The following is a 16265-nucleotide window of genomic DNA, read 5'->3' on the forward strand; positions in this document are numbered from 1 at the left end:
ACCTCTGACAGCAGCCCTGCTTCTCTATTTTAGCCTGTTGTACTCCACTACTGCATTATGGGGATCTAGTTCGATACCAGCTTTTTTATTTCGATACCAGTTCAATATCTTTTTAAAGTTTGAAAAAATGCTCAAAAATACAGATATGATGTCCCCCGCCCAGACTGCGGCTATGATGCTAGGAGTTGGTTTGCACAAGGGGGTATGCTGGGAGTTGTGTTTGTAGGTTGCTGCTGTAAAACTGCAACTCCCAGCATACCTCCTTGTGTACTACAACTAACATACCTTCTCTTTTGCACTACAACTCCCAGCATATCTCCTTGTGCACTACAACTCCCTGCACAAGGAGGTATGCTGGGTGGTTGTAGCGCAAAAGAGAAGGTATGTTAGAAGTTGTAGTGCACAAGTAGGTATGCTAGGAGTTGTTGTGTTGGGAGGCTACTGTGGCAGAACTGCAACTCCCAGCATACCTCCTTGTGCACTACAACTACCAGCATACCTCCTACACAAGAATGTATGCTGGGAGTTGTAGTGAACAAGAAGGTATGCTGGGAGTAGTAGTGCACAAGGTATGCTGAGGTACAGCTGCAACTCCCAGCATACCTTCTTGTGCACAAGGAGGTATACTGACAGTTGCAGTTGTGCAGCAGCCCCTGACCCCTTCAGATGGTGGACCGCTGCACTGGGTGGGTGGCATTAGATGGAGGACTTTAGCGGGTCCCGGGGGGGGGGGGGAACCTGTCACCCCGGCTGTTGGGGTGAAGCCCGTCCGACCACCCCGGTGAAGGCCCTTATATTTACCCCTTGCTCGAAGTCCCGGACCCCATCCCACCGCCGAGAAATTCCTGTCGGAAGCTGTGCGAGCGCTTATCAGAGATGAGTCCGACGTCCATAGAGAATGACTGCTCCATTCATTCTCCATGGGCGTTTGACTCATCTCTGGTGAGCGTGCGCACGGCTTCCGATGGGGATTTCTCGTTCCCCCGGTCGTGCCTTAACGTCGGAATGATGCTGATCCTGGCTCAATCACTGGCAGATCTGGTCTGCAGCAGACCAGTGTAACAGAGCACTGATCTAATGGATCAGTGTTGTATTATGTATGCTACACTGATCTATATGATAGATCAGTGTAGCTGTATTAGAAGTCAGGGGGACTTCTAATCACTGTGTAAAAAAAAAATATATATATCTCTCTCTCTCTCTCTATATATATATATATATATATAGTTTTTTCATTAATAAAAAAAAAAATACCCTCCCCAATAAACATTAAAATCATCCCCCCCTTTACAAATAAAATAACTAAATAAACATAATTTGTATCACCGCATGCATAATCACACGAACTGTTAATGTATCTGATTCCTGATCTTGCCCGGTAAATGGCGTAAGCGCAAAAACCTGCTAAAATGCAAGATTGCTGATTTGTTTAGTCACATCAAATCCAGAAAAAATGTAATAAAAATGATGAGCGAGGAAAACCCCACCCCCAGTCCCCAATTTAAGAAATTGCCTTTTATATTCAATTTCACAGCGCAAGTAATTTTCTTTTTAGTTTTGCAGCGTATTTTATGGAAAAATTAAGTGTCATTGTAAAGTACAACTAGTGGCTCATGTGGTTCTGTAGGTTAAAAAAAAGGAAGGGCTGTGGCTTTCTAAATACGAGGAGGAAAAAAACAAAAGTGCCAAAACAAAAATGAGCCAAGGGGGTTAAAGGAGAAGTCCAGCAATATTTAAAATCTCCAAGGAGGCAGGGGGGAGCATAATAAACAAGCTCAACTTACCCCAATGTGTGGCTCCAAAGCGCTGTCTCACGGCCCCGGGACCCCCGGCTGATAGATGTCACCACTACAGGATACAGGAATTGTTTAAGGTTTTTTTTTTAAATAATCAAGTTGTAATTTTATTTTAACCTCTTTGTATTAGATTTGTAAAACTCTTACCAGGAGTGGGGTTCGAACCCACGCGGACATATGTCCATTGGATCTTAAGTCCAACGCCTTAACCACTCGGCCATCCTGGTGAAGATACCTACAATAGATCCAAGTCATGTGACTCACCTAAAACAATGTATTGTCAGCACAGGAGGGGGTGGGGCCTGTGCACATGGGGAGAGCCTCGCTGCAGTACTGCGCCACAGCCTACTGCCTCTCCAGGCTGCAGTCAGTAAGAGCTTCACAGCGTGGGGATGTGGAACCTTTCAGTATAGAAGTGTAAAGCACAGGATGGGGGGGGGGGGGGGGGGGGGGGGGGGGAGGGGTGCAGTACGGTTACCTGGTAGAGTGCGGAGGGCAGACTATGGGGACCTTAAAGGGGTTGTTCACCAAAAATCAAATCAATTGGTGCCAGAAATGTGTAATTTCCTTCTATTAGAAACTCTCCAGTGCTCAGGTCAGTGGGGTCCCTACAGCTAGACCCCCACAGGTCAGACCTCCTGACCTATCACTAGGAGCCGGAAACCTTTCACAATGTTGGTGTAAGAGATCAGGTGTAAGGTAATGATGTCGGCTGATCGTTGTCTTTCAATATTTTCTAAAATCCAAATCACCATAGCGGAGGTGACAGGAGCGGAGGGCAGCTGCAGACCACCGCTCTCTTCTAAGGGTCACCTGGCCACCCAGTGGTGGGGGCATTATCCAGGCTGTGGGGTGATTAGTGGTGGGGGCATTATCCAGGCTGTGGGGTGATTAGTGGTGGGGGCATTATCCAGGCTGTGGGGGGTCAGTATCCTGGCTGTGTGTGTGGGGGGGTCAGTATCCCGGCTGTGTGTGGGGGGGGGCAGTATCCCGGCTGTGTGGGGGGGGGGGGCAGTATCCTGGATGTGGGGGGGCAGTATCCCGGCTGTGTGTGTGTGGGGGCAGTATCCCGGCTGTGTGTGGGGGGGGGGCAGTATCCCGGCTGTGTGTGGGGGGGGCAGTATCCCGGCTGTTGGGGGGGGCAGTATCCCGGCTGTGGGGGGGGGCAGTATCCCGGCTGTGGGGGGGGGGGCAGTATTCTGGCTGTGGGGGGGGGCAGTATCCCGGCTGTGTGTGGGGGGGGGCAGTATCCCGGCTGTGGGGGGGGGCAGTATCCCGGCTGTGGGGGGGGCAGTATCCCGGCTGTGGGGGGGGGGCAGTATCCCGGCGGTGGGGGGGGGGCAGTATTCCGGCTGTGGGGGGGGGCAGTATCCCGGCTGTGGGGGGGGGGGCAGCAGTATCCCGGCTATGGGGGGGGGGGGGCGGTATCCCGGCTGTGGGGGGGGGGCAGTATTCCGGCTGTGGGGGGGCAGTATCCCGGCTGTGGGGGGACAGCAGTATCCCGGCTGTGTGGGGGGGCAGTATTCCGGCTGTGGGGGGGGGTGCAGTATCCCGGCTGTTGGGGGGGGGGCAGTATCCCGGCTGTGGGGGGGGGGGGCAGTATTCCGGCTGTGTGTGTGTGGGGGGGGCAGTATCCCGGCTGTTGGGGGGGGGGGGGGCAGTATTCCGGCTGTGTGTGTGTGGGGGGGGCAGTATCCCGGCTGTGGGGGGGGGGCAGTATCCCGGCTGTGTGTGTGTGGGGGGGGGCAGTATCCCGGCTGTGGGGGGGGGGCAGTATCCCGGCTGTGGGGGGGGGCAGTATCCCGGCTGTGTGTGTGTGTGGGGGGGCAGTATCCCGGCTGTGGGGGGGGGGCAGTATCCCGGCTGTGTGTGTGTGGGGGGGGGGCAGTATCCCGGCTGTGGGGGGGGGCAGTATCCCGGCTGTGGGGGGGGCAGTATTCGGCTGTGGGGGGGGGCAGTATCCCGGCTGTGGGGGGGGGCAGTATTCCGGCTGTGTGTGTGTGGGGGGGCAGTATCCCGGCTGTTGGGGGGGGGGGCAGTATTCCGGCTGTGTGTGTGTGGGGGGGGCAGTATCCCGGCTGTGGGGGGGGCAGTATCCCGGCTGTGTGTGTGTGGGGGGGGCAGTATCCCGGCTGTGGGGGGGGGCAGTATCCCGGCTGTGTGTGGGGGGGGGGGGCAGTATCCCGGCTGTGGGGGGGGGGGGCAGTATTCCGGCTGTGGGGGGGGGGCAGTATCCCGGCTGTGTGTGTGTGGGGGGGGGGGGCAGTATCCCGGCTGTGTGTGGGGGCAGTATCCCGGCTGTGTGTGTGTGTGGGGGGGGGGCAGTATCCCGGCTGTGGGGGGGGGCAGTATCCCGGCTGTGTGTGTGTGTGGGGGGGGGGCAGTATCCCGGCTGTGTGTGGGGGCAGTATCCCGGCTGTGTGTGTGTGTGGGGGGGGGGGCAGTATCCCGGCTGTGGGGGGGGGGCAGTATTCCGGCTGTGTGTGTGTGGGGGGGCAGTATCCCGGCTGTGGGGGGGGGGCAGTATCCCGGCTGTGTGTGTGTGGGGGGGCAGTATTCCGGCTGTGGGGGGGGGGCAGTATCCCGGCTGTGTGTGTGTGTGTGGGGGGGGGGCAGTATCCCGGCTGTGGGGGGGGCAGTATTCCGGCTGTGTGTGTGGGGGGGGGGCAGTATCCCGGCTGTGGGGGGGGGCAGTATCCCGGCTGTGTGTGTGTGGGGGGGGGGGGCAGTATCCCGGCTGTGTGTGTGTGTGGGGGGGGGCAGTATCCCGGCTGTGTGTGTGTGTGTGGGGGGGGCAGTATCCCGGCTGTGGGGGGGGGCAGTATCCCGGCTGTGTGTGTGTGTGGGGGGGGGGGGCAGTATCCCGGCTGTGTGTGGGGGCAGTATCCCGGCTGTGTGTGTGTGTGTGTGGGGGGCAGTATCCCGGCTGTGGGGGGGGGGGGGGCAGTATCCCGGCTGTGGGGGGGGGGGGGGCAGTATTCCGGCTGTGTGTGTGTGTGGGGGGGCAGTATCCCGGCTGTGGGGGGGGGGGGGCAGTATCCCGGCTGTGGGGGGGGGGGGGCAGTATCCCGGCTGTGGGGGGGGGGGCAGTATCCCGGCTGTGGGGGGGGGGGGCAGTATCCCGGCTGTGTGTGTGTGTGTGTGGGGGGGGGTTGGGGGCAGTATCCCGGCTGTGGGGGGGCAGTGTCCAGTCAGTGCGCTCTGTATATACCCCCCTCCCCCCCGGTGCAGAGACCACAGTCACATCCTGAGCCGCCGCTATACGGGAGCAGTTACCCACGTCTCCCCCGCCGCAGCACCGATCTCCCGGCGTGCCGTGCGACTCTATAAGCAACAACACCCGCCGGGACTTCTATATAGAGCGAGCGTATTCAGCGACCTGTGGAGCGGCCGCGGCGGGTGTATATGTGAGGTAACAGCAGCCATGACGGAAGAGGCGCCCGGTATGTGTGAGGTAACGGCAGCCCTAAGGACGCCCGGGCTCCGCCGTGTATGCGCCCTGCGTGTTTCTCCCACCCGGCCGGGAAGGTTCTTGTGTTATATAAACTTTCCCGCGACATTCTACGGTCTAATCCGCCGCTGAAGCGTCATCAGGGCGTCACGTCACTGCGTGTAAGTGGATGTGAGCGCCCCCTCCCCGTCATCACCAGGATGGCCGAGTGGTTAAGGCGTTGGACTTAAGATCCAATGGACATATGTCCGCGTGGGTTCGAACCCCACTCCTGGTAGAAGACATTTTTGTTTTATATATTACAATTTGATGAATATTCCCTGACAATGGCGCCAACAGTGAGGAGAGCGGCTCAGGTGTGAGTGATGGGAGCGGAGACTTGGGAAGGAGCATGGAGAGCTGTGTAGTGCTGTGTGCTCCCGGCTGATGTCAGCTACAGCAATAAGAAGACACGAAGGAGAGAGAGAATTGTTAGAGATATTTTTTTTGTTTGTTTTTTCATGATTTAAGTTTTAATATTGATTTTAACTTGTTTTATGACTTCACATTAGAATTGTAAAACTCTTACCAGGAGTGGGGTTCGAACCCACGCGGACACATGTCCATTGGATCTTAAGTCCAACGCCTTAACCACTCGGCCATCCTGGTGAAGGTGTCAGGTGATGTGTGCGGTCATGTGACTCACCTGAAGCCGACTCTAGGGGCAGCACAGCAAGGGGGGAGGGGCAGAACAGGAGGAGGAAGGAGTAGTACAGGAGAGGGTGGGGGGCCCATGGCACCCTCCGTTACCCCCATGGCCGAGCACCCTCCCTTACCCCATGGCCCAGCACCCTCCCTTACCCCCATGGCCCAGCACCCTCCGTTACCCCCATGGCTCAGCACCCTCCCTTACCCCATGGCCCAGCACCCTCCGTTACCCTCATGGCCCAGCACCCTCCGTTACCCCCATGGCCCAGCACCCTCCCTTACCCCATGGCCCAGCACCCTCCGTTACCCCCATGGCCCAGCACCCTCCGTTACCCCCATGGCCCAGCACCCTCCGTTACCCCCATGGCCCAGCACCCTCCGTTACCCCCATGGCCCAGCACCCTCCGTTACCCTCATGGCCCAGCACCCTCCCTTACCCCCATGGCCCAGCACCCTCCCTTACCCCATGGCCCAGCACCCTCCCTTACCCCCATGGCCCAGCACCCTCCCTTACCTCCATGGCCCAGCACCCTCCCTTACCCCCATGGCCCAGCACCCTCCCTTACCCCATGTCCCAGCACCCTCCCTTACCCCCATGGCCCAGCACCCTCCGTTACCCCCATGGCCCAGCACCCTCCGTTACCCCCATGGCCCAGCACCCTCCGTTACCCCCATGGCCCAGCACCCTCCGTTACCCCCATGGCCCAGCACCCTCCGTTACCCCCATAGCCCAGCACCCTCCGTTACCCCCATGGCCCAGCACCCTCCGTTACCCTATGGCCCAGCACCCTCCGTTACCCCAATGGCCCAGCACCCTCCGTTACCCTATGGCCCAGCACCTTCGGTTACCCTATGGCCCAGCATGTACAGCAAGAAGGAATCTGTAGCACCTGACCATCTGTACCACAGCGCCACCATTCAGCTTTAAAGGGGTACTACAGTTTCAGCATATTATACTGTATCAGTTCTGTGTAGTGTCACAAAATAGATTTTATATTTTTTTATCGCAAGTAGTTTTGCAATATACTCTTTATTTTTTTATAACTTCTTTTTAAAGGACAACTCCGGCCAAAACTATTTTTTAATATGTTATTTCTTACGGAAAGTTAGACAAATTTCTAATGACAAATTTCTTTGTAATGACCCGTGCCTTAACGCAAACGGGCGTACATTTACGCCCGCGGTTTCCCCGATCGCCTGCTATAATGTATAGCAGGCCATCCCTGCTTGTCGGCACGGGGGGTGATTAACCCCTCCCGTGCTGACGATTGCCGCTATTGGCTGATCAATTCAGATCAGCATATGGCGGCGATCTGCAGCTTTCCGGGTCATCGGTGACCCGATGGCCCGGAAAGCAATGGCGGTCGGTGCTGTCCGAGGACGACACCGACCGCCATTACTGTTAAAAGTAACGGTGGCCACGGTGCTACGTCCCGATCGCCGGGATCGGCCGGCCAGGAGCGGCCGGCCGATCACGGCGATATAAGTACCCCATGAAAGGGTTAAATACCTGCTGTGGACACCTCAGCTAGGTAGCTGAGGTGTCCAGAGCAGGTATTGACCCATACTCACCGGATCCAGCGTCCCGATCGCGTCTTCCGGGTTCCGAACGCGTCTTCCAGGTTCCCAACGTGTCCTCGTCTTCGTCGGCGTCTTCGTCTTTTTCCGGCGGTCCCCATCGGTAATCATCGGCTCCAGCGTCGTCAAACTTCGGCTTTTTCCAGAATTGGCGTTCTACTGCCCCCTAGCGGCTGATAAGTGTATATAATACACATATCAGTAGCTATAGGGTTGAAAAAAGATTTTTTTTTTCCAAATTTTTTTTCTTTCTATTTTCCGCACCCTATCGCCGCTGAGTGTTGATCAGCATCGCATGTAAGTGCGCCGCTGATCAGCAACTCCTCCTTTTTGGCGTAGGGTGTTTTTTTCCTATATCCTACAGCCACGGTCTGCTTATAAGTGCCGCACATAAGTGTGGCATTTATCAGCAACTCCTTTCTTGGCGTAGTTTTTTTTTTTTATACTTAATGTTAAAAAAACATGTAAAAAACACCATTACACTACACGGAATAAAGTTTGACACTACACCACTACATACCACATATACCAATCCCAGTATAAAGATGGCCCCCAGGGTGTTTTCAGTGTCGGACGCATACGCTATTATTGCCTCCGACACCGAAGCAGCCAGTGAGGATGAATGGGGGGGGGGGGGTCCTTCGTTCCTCCATTCATCCTCATCCTCATCATCCAGTGACGTGTCTGGGGGTAGCATAGCGTACGCTGCCCCCCCAGACACATCTTTTCCGCCAGTACCGTCCCAATAAGAGATGACGGTATGGCGTGAAATTCTACAAACTCTGTGAGCCTACCTCTGGGTACACTTACAGATTTAGGGTAGGTGCACACTGCGGAATGGCGAAGGATAACCCTTTGTGCATTCCGCAGCTGGCACCCACCGGCGGACTAATGCGGGCGCGTGTCTCCACCCGTGTCATAGACTCCAATCTATGCACGGGCGGATTCCATCGTCCGTCCAAAGAATGAACACATTTGACAGAGAGCGGAATCCGCCCGTGCATAGAATGGAGTCTATGACACGGACGGAGACGCGCGCCCGCATCAGTCTGCCGGTGGGTGCCAGCTGCGGAATGCACAAAGGGTTATCCTTCGCCATTCCGCAGTGTGCACGTACCCTTAGAGTGTATGAAGGAAGGGACACCCGAATCCGGCCCCCAGATGCCCCCTCCCCCCCCATCCTCGGAGTTAGTGGGGAGATTGTTTGGGAACTGATCTTCCCACTGCTGGATAAAGGTTACCACCACCTGTACGGGGATAACTTTTATACCAGCACCCCCTCTTCCGGTCCCTCGCTGCCCTGTAGCTTGCGGCACGATCCGAAAATATCAGAAGTAGTAATAGCGCCCTAATATTTAGCAGCCATGGAGCGGACCCAGCGCTTCTGGATATGAAGGACCCCGTATCGCACCAGGGCAACATTTTCCAGGTGACGTCCCCCACACTGGAGAACAGGAGACGCCAGAAGAAGTGCAGAGTGTGGGGTAACAGGGGGATCAGGAAGGACACCATTTACCAGTGTGACACCTGTCCTGATCCCCCCGTCCTCTGCATACTGGATCGCTCCAAGGCGCACCACACGTCACTGGGGTTCTACATTATCTAAATTCCGTTCCTTATTCCTATTTCAGGGGTCACGTTGATCCAGGGATTATTCTGATCGCCAATATGGAGTCGGGAAGGAATTTTTCCCCTGTGATGAGGCTACTGTCGTCTGCCTCACGAGGGTTTTTTGCCTTCATCTGGATCAACACAGGTTGAATTTGATGGACACCTGTCATTTTCAACCTTATAAACTAATAATTGGCCTAATACCCCCAAATAAATTAGAATTGTCCCTTTCCCCAGCTAAGTAGGTATGGCCGCCATTCCCATTAGAGGATGCCATGATGCAATTACAAAGCCTCTGTGCGGCCAGGACAGTAGAAACCCCCGACAAGTGACCCCATTCTGGAAACTACACCCCATAAGGAATCTAACAAGGGGGGCAGCGGGGATATGGCCCCCTGGTGACGGCCACATTTGGGACGTGAAAATGAAAAAAATTGTATTTTTTATTTTCACGGCACATGTTCTACGTAAGTGCCTGTCACCAGTGGGGTCCATATGCTCACTGCACCCCTTGTTAGATTCCTTATGGGGTGTAGTTTCCAGAATGGGGTCACTTGTGGGGGGTTTCTACTGTCCTGGCAGCACAGGAGCTTTGTAATTGCGACATGGCCTCCATCCTCCATTCCAGCCTCTAAATGGCGCTCTGTTCCTTTGGTGGCTTGCCCTGTGCCCATATGGCACATTATGTCCACACGTGGGATATTTTCGTACTCAGGGGAAATTACCCTACACACTTTGCGTTTATTTTCTTTTTTAACCCCTTGTGGAAATGGAAAAAAATCAAGGCTAGACTAACATTTGGTGTAATTTGTTTTAAATTTTTACTCTAAATCATTAATCTTGTCTTGATTTTTTCATTTTCACAAGGGGCTAAAAAATAAAAAAAACACAAAATTTGTAGAGCAATTTCCCCTGAGTACGGAAATACCCCACATGTGGACATAAAGCGCCATTCGGGTGCAGGGTAAGCCTCCAAAGGGAAGGAGCGCCATTTGGTTTTTTTGAGGCTGGATTTGGCTGGAATGAATTTCGAGGGGCCATGTTGCATTTAAAAGGCCCCTGTGTTGCCAAGACAGTTGAAACCCCCCACAAGTGACCCCATTATGGAAACTACACCCCTCAAGGAATGTAACAAGGGGTGTAGTGAGCATATGGACCCCACTGGTGACGGGCACAAATGTGGAACAATGTGGCGTGAAAATGAAATATTACATTTTTTACACTATAATGTTGGTTTAGCCTTGAATTTATCATTTTCACAAGGGGTTAAAAGAGAAAAAAACACACAAAATGTTTAGAGCAATTTCCCCCGAGTCCGTAAATACCCCACATGTGGACATAAAGCGCCGTGTGGGTGCAGGGCAAGCCTCTCAAGGGAAGGAGCGCCATTTGGATTTTGGAGGTTGGATTTGGCTAGAATGGATGATGAATGCCATGTCGCATTTACAGAGCCCTTGTGCTGCCAGGACAGTGGAAACCTAACACAAGTGACCCGATTCTGGAAACTGCACCCCTCAGGGAATCTAACAAGGGGTGCAGTGAGGATATGGACCCCTTGATGACGGGCACATTTGTGACGTGAAAGTGAAAAAATGAAATTTTTCACTTTCACGTCACATTGTTCCACATTTGTGCCCGTCACCAGTGGGGTCCATATGCTCACTGCACCCCTTGTTAGATTCCTTGAGGGGTGTAGTTTCCAGAATGGGGTCACTTGTGGGGGGTTTCCAGTGTTTTGGCAGCACGAGGGCTCTGTAAATGCGACGTGGCCCTTGAAATCCATTCCAGTGAAATCCAGCTTCCAAAAGCCAGTTGGCGCTCCTTCCCTTTGGAGGCTCGTCCTGCGCCCGCTTGGCACTTTATGTCCACATGTGGGGTATTTCCGTACTCGGGAGAAACTGCGCTACATGTTTTGTGTTTTTTTTTTCCTTTTATCCCTTTGTGAAAATGAAAAATTGAAGGCTAGAACAACGTTTTAGTGTAAAAAATACTTTTGTCTTTTTTCACGCCATATTGTTGGGAAAATTTGTGAAGCACCTGTGGGGTCCAGATGCTCACCGCACCCCTTGTTACATTCCTTGAGGGGTGTAGTTTTCTAAATAGTGTCCCTTTAGGGGTGTTTTTTAGGTTTTGGCACCCCAGAGCCTCTGCCAACCTGAAGTGGTACAGTCAGAAATGACCAAATATAACGGAGCCATTGAAATTCACTAGGCGCTCCCTTATATCTGAGGCTTGTGGTTGCGTCAAATAGCGCAATAGGGCCACATATGGGGTATTTCTATAAACTGCAGAAACGGGGCAATAATTATTGGGGTGCATTTCTCTGGTAATAAGTTTATAATTATGAAAAATATTGGATTACAATAAAATCTCTGCACAGAAAATTAAAATTTTCAAATTTCTTACACACTTAGCTTCTATTTCTGTGACTCCCCTAAAGGGTTAAAACACTTTCTGGATGTGCTTTTGGAGAGTTTAGGGGGTGCAGTTTCTGAAATGGGGTGCTTTGTGGGGCTTTCTAACATACAGGCCCCTCAAATACACTTTAAACCTGAACAGGTCCCTAAAAATATCTGATTTTGAAATTTTACAGAAAATTTGGAAAATTGCTGCTAATGTTTTAAGCTTTCTATTGTCTAAAAAAAATGAAATATAGTTTAATAAATGCCGCCAACATAAAGTAGACATGTTGCTAATGCCATTTAATATATAATTTTTGTGGCATAACCATTTTCTGTATAAGCAGAAAAGGTTTAAAGTTGGAAAAATGCATTTTTTTTACAATTTTTCACGTTATTTTGGTTTTTTTCATAAAGATTCGTTATAAGTATCGACTCCAATTTACAAGAAATGTGAAGTACAATATGTCACGAGAAAACAATCTCAGAATCAGCCGGATAGGTAAAAGCATCCCGAAGTTATTAATGAATAAAGTGACACAGGTCATATTCATAAAATTTGCTCCGGTCCTTAAGGCTATTTTAGGCCCGGTCCTTAAGGGGTTAATTATGGGAAATGCACATATATGGCTATTTCCCTTAATTTAGTAGATCAGGGAGACTTCAGATTCTCTAAAAGAGATGACGTCACGAACCGGGGTGTAATTACAATGGATCGCCTGCAGGGGCGCACTATATATAGAAGTCAATTAGTACCATTGACTTCTATATATAGTGCGCCCCTGCTGGACACTCTATTGAAATTACAATGGATGTGTATGTACATGTAATACAGTATACAGTGTTTTTGATTTAATACATTTATGGAATACTTTGGGGAGCAAGTGTCCTTGCTCCCCAAAGTATTCCATAAATGTAATCAATCAGTACATAACAGTAAGCACGCCGCCGCCGCCGCCACCGAACGCCCGCCGCTCTGGACTACGCTCAACTACTACTCTCATCAGAGAGAGTAGTAGCTGGGTTCTATCGCCGCTGCCGCCGCCGCTGATGCTGCTGCTGATGGGCGCAGGGGGAGCCGCTCATCACTGCAGCTCTCATCCCCCTCCGCTCCCCCCTCCTCCTCCGGCCAAACTTTACTCTATGTGATCGCTTAATCCCCGGCCGGCATGTGGGATCGGAGAGCGGCGCCGGCGGGGATTCAGCGGCGTGCTTACTGTTATGTACTGATTGATTACATTTATGGACACTTGCTCCCCAAAGTATTCCATAAATGTATTAAATCAAAAACACTGTATACTGTATTACATTACATACACATCCATTGTAATTTCAATGGAGTGTCCAGCAGGGGCGCACTATATATAGAAGTCAGTGGTACTCATTGACTTCTATATATAGTGCGCCCCTGCAGGCGATCCATTGTAATTACACCCCCGGTTCGTGACGTCATCTCTTGTTAGAGAATCTGAAGTCTCCCTGATCTACTAAATTAAGGGAAATAGCCATATATTTCCCATAATTAATGTACATTAGAAATTTGTCTAACTTTCCGTAAGTAATAACATATTAAAAAATAGTTTTGGCCGGACTTCTCCTTTAAGTGTTCTATGTTTAAATCATTGTTATACATCTGGCCACTAGGTGTCTCCCTTCCTGTCACACTGCGCTCCATGCTCCCTCTGTGCTGAGATTTGGTCTTTTCTTTGTTTAAGAAAAGAGACCAAACACAGGAAGTCCCCGTCCTCTGCCGCTCACAGACACGGCTTGGTACTAATTGACGGCCATTCCTGAGCGTGCGTGAAGCAGAACAAGTCTTCACTGTGCATGTATATAGCTGCTGTGTGTTCACAATTACTAGTAGAGAATCCTGGGGGTGCTTGCATTGTATGGTCAGCTCTCTCGTCACACAGTGCCATAACCTCTGTTACCACACAGTGACATTATACATAACACAGAGCATTGTCTCCTGGTAGCTGCAGAGCTGAGAATAGAATTATCTTTAGTTATTGCCCTCAGCTGATCTACAACCTGCATGATGGACAGGGGTCTCTCCTTGTAGCCATATGTATAATGCACATTTAAACCCTTAAAGAGGATGTACCACCAGGTACATGCTCTTTAACCCCTTAGTGACCCATGACGTATCTGATACGTCATGGTGCCGCTCGGGGTGTTCAGAGCGGGGTCCCGCCGGGACCCCGCTCTGAACGGCGCTGATCCCGGCTTACATGTGCAGCCGGGCAGTGCCTCTATTAGCCGTCGCGGGTCCCGTTGCCGCGCCGGCTAATTAAACCTCTAAGTGCAGCTGTCAAACCTGACAGCTGCACTTAGAGGCACTGCGCCGCACGTCCCTGGTGTCTAGTGGGACGGATCTCCCCCCCGCGATGCGATCGCGGGGGGGAGATCCGTTCTTCTGCCCGTGCCGTGGTAATGACCCTGATCCCGGATCGGCAATAGATTGCTATGGCCTGCAGCAGGCCATAGTAATCTATGACCGATCTAATCGATCTTTGCTGTGTATATACACAGCATTGATCTCTATGAGAGATCAGTGCTGTCTATATACAAGTCCCCCAGGGTGATCAGTGCTGTGTATATACAAGTCCCCCAGGGTGATCAGTGCTGTGTATATACAAGCCCCCCAGGGGGATCAGTGCTGTCTATATACAAGTCCCCCAGGGGGATCAGTGCTGTGGATATAGGAGTCCCCCAGGGGGGCTTCTAGTTAAAGTAAAAATAAAAGTAAAAAAGTGTTTTTATTAATAAAAAATCCCCTCCCCTAATAAAAGTCCAAATCACCCCCCTTTTCCCATTTTATAAATATAAATTAATAAATAAATAAATAAACATATTTAGTATCGCCGCGCGCGTAATCGCCCAAACTATTAATTAATCACATTCCTGATCTCGTACGGTAAACGGCGTCAGCGCAAAAAAATTCCAAAGTGCAAAATTGCGCATTTTTGGTCGCATCAAATCCAGAAAAAATGTAATAAAAAACGATCAAAAAGTCGTATATGCGCAATCAAGGTACCGATAGAAAGATCACATCATGGCGCAAAAAATGACACCTCACACAGCCCCATAGACCAAAGGATAAAAGCGCTATAAGCCTGGGAATGGAGCGATTTTAAGGAACGTATATTTGTTAACAATGGTTTGAATTTTTTACAGGCCATCCGATACAATATAAGTTATACATGTTACATATCATAGTAATCGTAACGACTTGAGGAACATATATAACAAGTCAGTTTTACCATAGGACGGACGGCGTAAATGCAAAACTCCCCGAAATCAAAACAAATTCGTTTTTTTTTTCAATTTGACAGCGCAAATGATTTTTTTCCGGTTTCGCAGCATATGTTATGGAAAAATAATGCCTGTCATTGCAAAGTACAATTGGTTTCGCAAAAAATAAGCGCTCATATACGTCTCTAGGTGAAAAAATGCAAGCGCTATGGACTTTTAAACTTAAAATGGAATAAGCAAAAGCGCAAAAACGAAAATAGGCTTTGACCTTAAGGGGTTAATCTGACACAAGGATAGAACGGCGCTGTCACGCGGTCCGTTTTTTGATCTGTGGCCCAGTGCCTGTGTACGCCGCCGTTCTATCCACGGGTCCTGGGCCGGTGCCTATTAACAAGACAAGAGTCCATCAGGTTCAACATCCAGAAATCTTGCTCTGTGGTGACTCAGAGAAGGCAAAACCCCTATGAGGCAGATGACAATTGCCCGACTCCAATGACAATCCGAATAATGATGATCATTTCTTATGAATGTTCTTGTCTTGTCTTCGCTATTGCTACTGCGAACGACTGAACAACATCTTATTCCATGCGAACGATTTGCAAAGATCAACGATAAAAATAGGTCCAAACTCTTTCAAGCGACTAACGATTTCTCGTTGATCGTTTTTATCATTGTCTGCTATTACACTAAACGATTATCGTTCAAATCTGAACGATCTAACGATTTTTTGAACGATAGTCGTCCTGTGTAATAAGGCCCTTACTATGGAGAACCTGTACTGCCGAGGAGGAAATGATTAACAATAATGTTATGGTCGGCTCAAAAGATGCGATTAGCGACACTGATCATTGCTTGAATTCACAGAATGATTATCGTTTAAAGTCAAATGATATAACGATTTTTTACACAATTAACGTCCCGCATGATAGGGCCCTAAGTACCTTTTCTTGGTTAGCCCAGGTTCAGTGACCTTCTCAGTATCATAAATACTGCAAGCTATTGCTCGCTGGTGTCAGTGCATTGTTCTGCGGACTGGTGACAAGTTATAGGAAATTACGGCGTCAGACATTTTTTTCAAAAGAGCCGGCGAGGCGGTGGCTGAATATAACATGTACTTACCTCCCCGGCTCCAGCGCTGTGGTCCGCTGTCCTCTGCTCCGGTCCCCTGGCCGCTGACTGGCTGAGCAGGGGTGACTCGTCATGACCCAGATCTCCGCTCAGACCAGGAAGCTGCTGGGGGACCAGAAACCAGAGCGGAGGACACCGGGCCCCAGCGCAGGAGCCGGGAGGTAGGTACATGTTATGTTCAGCCACCTCCTCCCCAACTCTTTTGAAGTAAATATCCGACACTGGAGTTCCCCTTTAAATAATGATGTAAATGAGGTGTATGATGTAAAGGACTAGATAATATACTTTTATTATAAAAGCAAAAACACCTTTTATCCTGTGGAACTAAAAGTGAAGCTCCTTCCCCTCTGTCCTCCCTCC

The 16265-nt window shown here is 51.0% G+C and overlaps 1 protein-coding gene and 3 non-coding genes across 4 annotated transcripts in view; 2 read left to right on the top strand and 2 right to left on the bottom strand.

Moving 5' to 3' along the window:
• Positions 1-1940: 1940 nt before the first annotated feature.
• Positions 1941-2023, bottom strand: TRNAL-UAA (transfer RNA leucine (anticodon UAA)). Its single transcript has one exon. It is a non-coding gene; the product is annotated as a tRNA-Leu (tRNA).
• Positions 2024-5217: 3194 nt separating this feature from the next.
• UTRN (utrophin) overlaps positions 5218-16265 on the top strand; it is a 410412-nt gene continuing 399364 nt past the window's right edge. Inside the window, exon 1 of the mRNA XM_069954241.1 lies at positions 5218-5239. The gene's annotated coding sequence lies outside the window, so the exon portion shown is untranslated. The remainder of the gene's footprint in view (positions 5240-16265) is intronic.
• On the top strand, positions 5442-5524 carry TRNAL-UAA (transfer RNA leucine (anticodon UAA)). Its single transcript has one exon. It is a non-coding gene; the product is annotated as a tRNA-Leu (tRNA).
• TRNAL-UAA (transfer RNA leucine (anticodon UAA)) lies at positions 5813-5895 on the bottom strand. Its single transcript has one exon. It is a non-coding gene; the product is annotated as a tRNA-Leu (tRNA).

The sequence above is a fragment of the Dendropsophus ebraccatus genome, chromosome 15 (assembly GCF_027789765.1).
Source record: "Dendropsophus ebraccatus isolate aDenEbr1 chromosome 15, aDenEbr1.pat, whole genome shotgun sequence".
NCBI classification, from domain to species: Eukaryota; Metazoa; Chordata; class Amphibia; order Anura; family Hylidae; genus Dendropsophus; species Dendropsophus ebraccatus.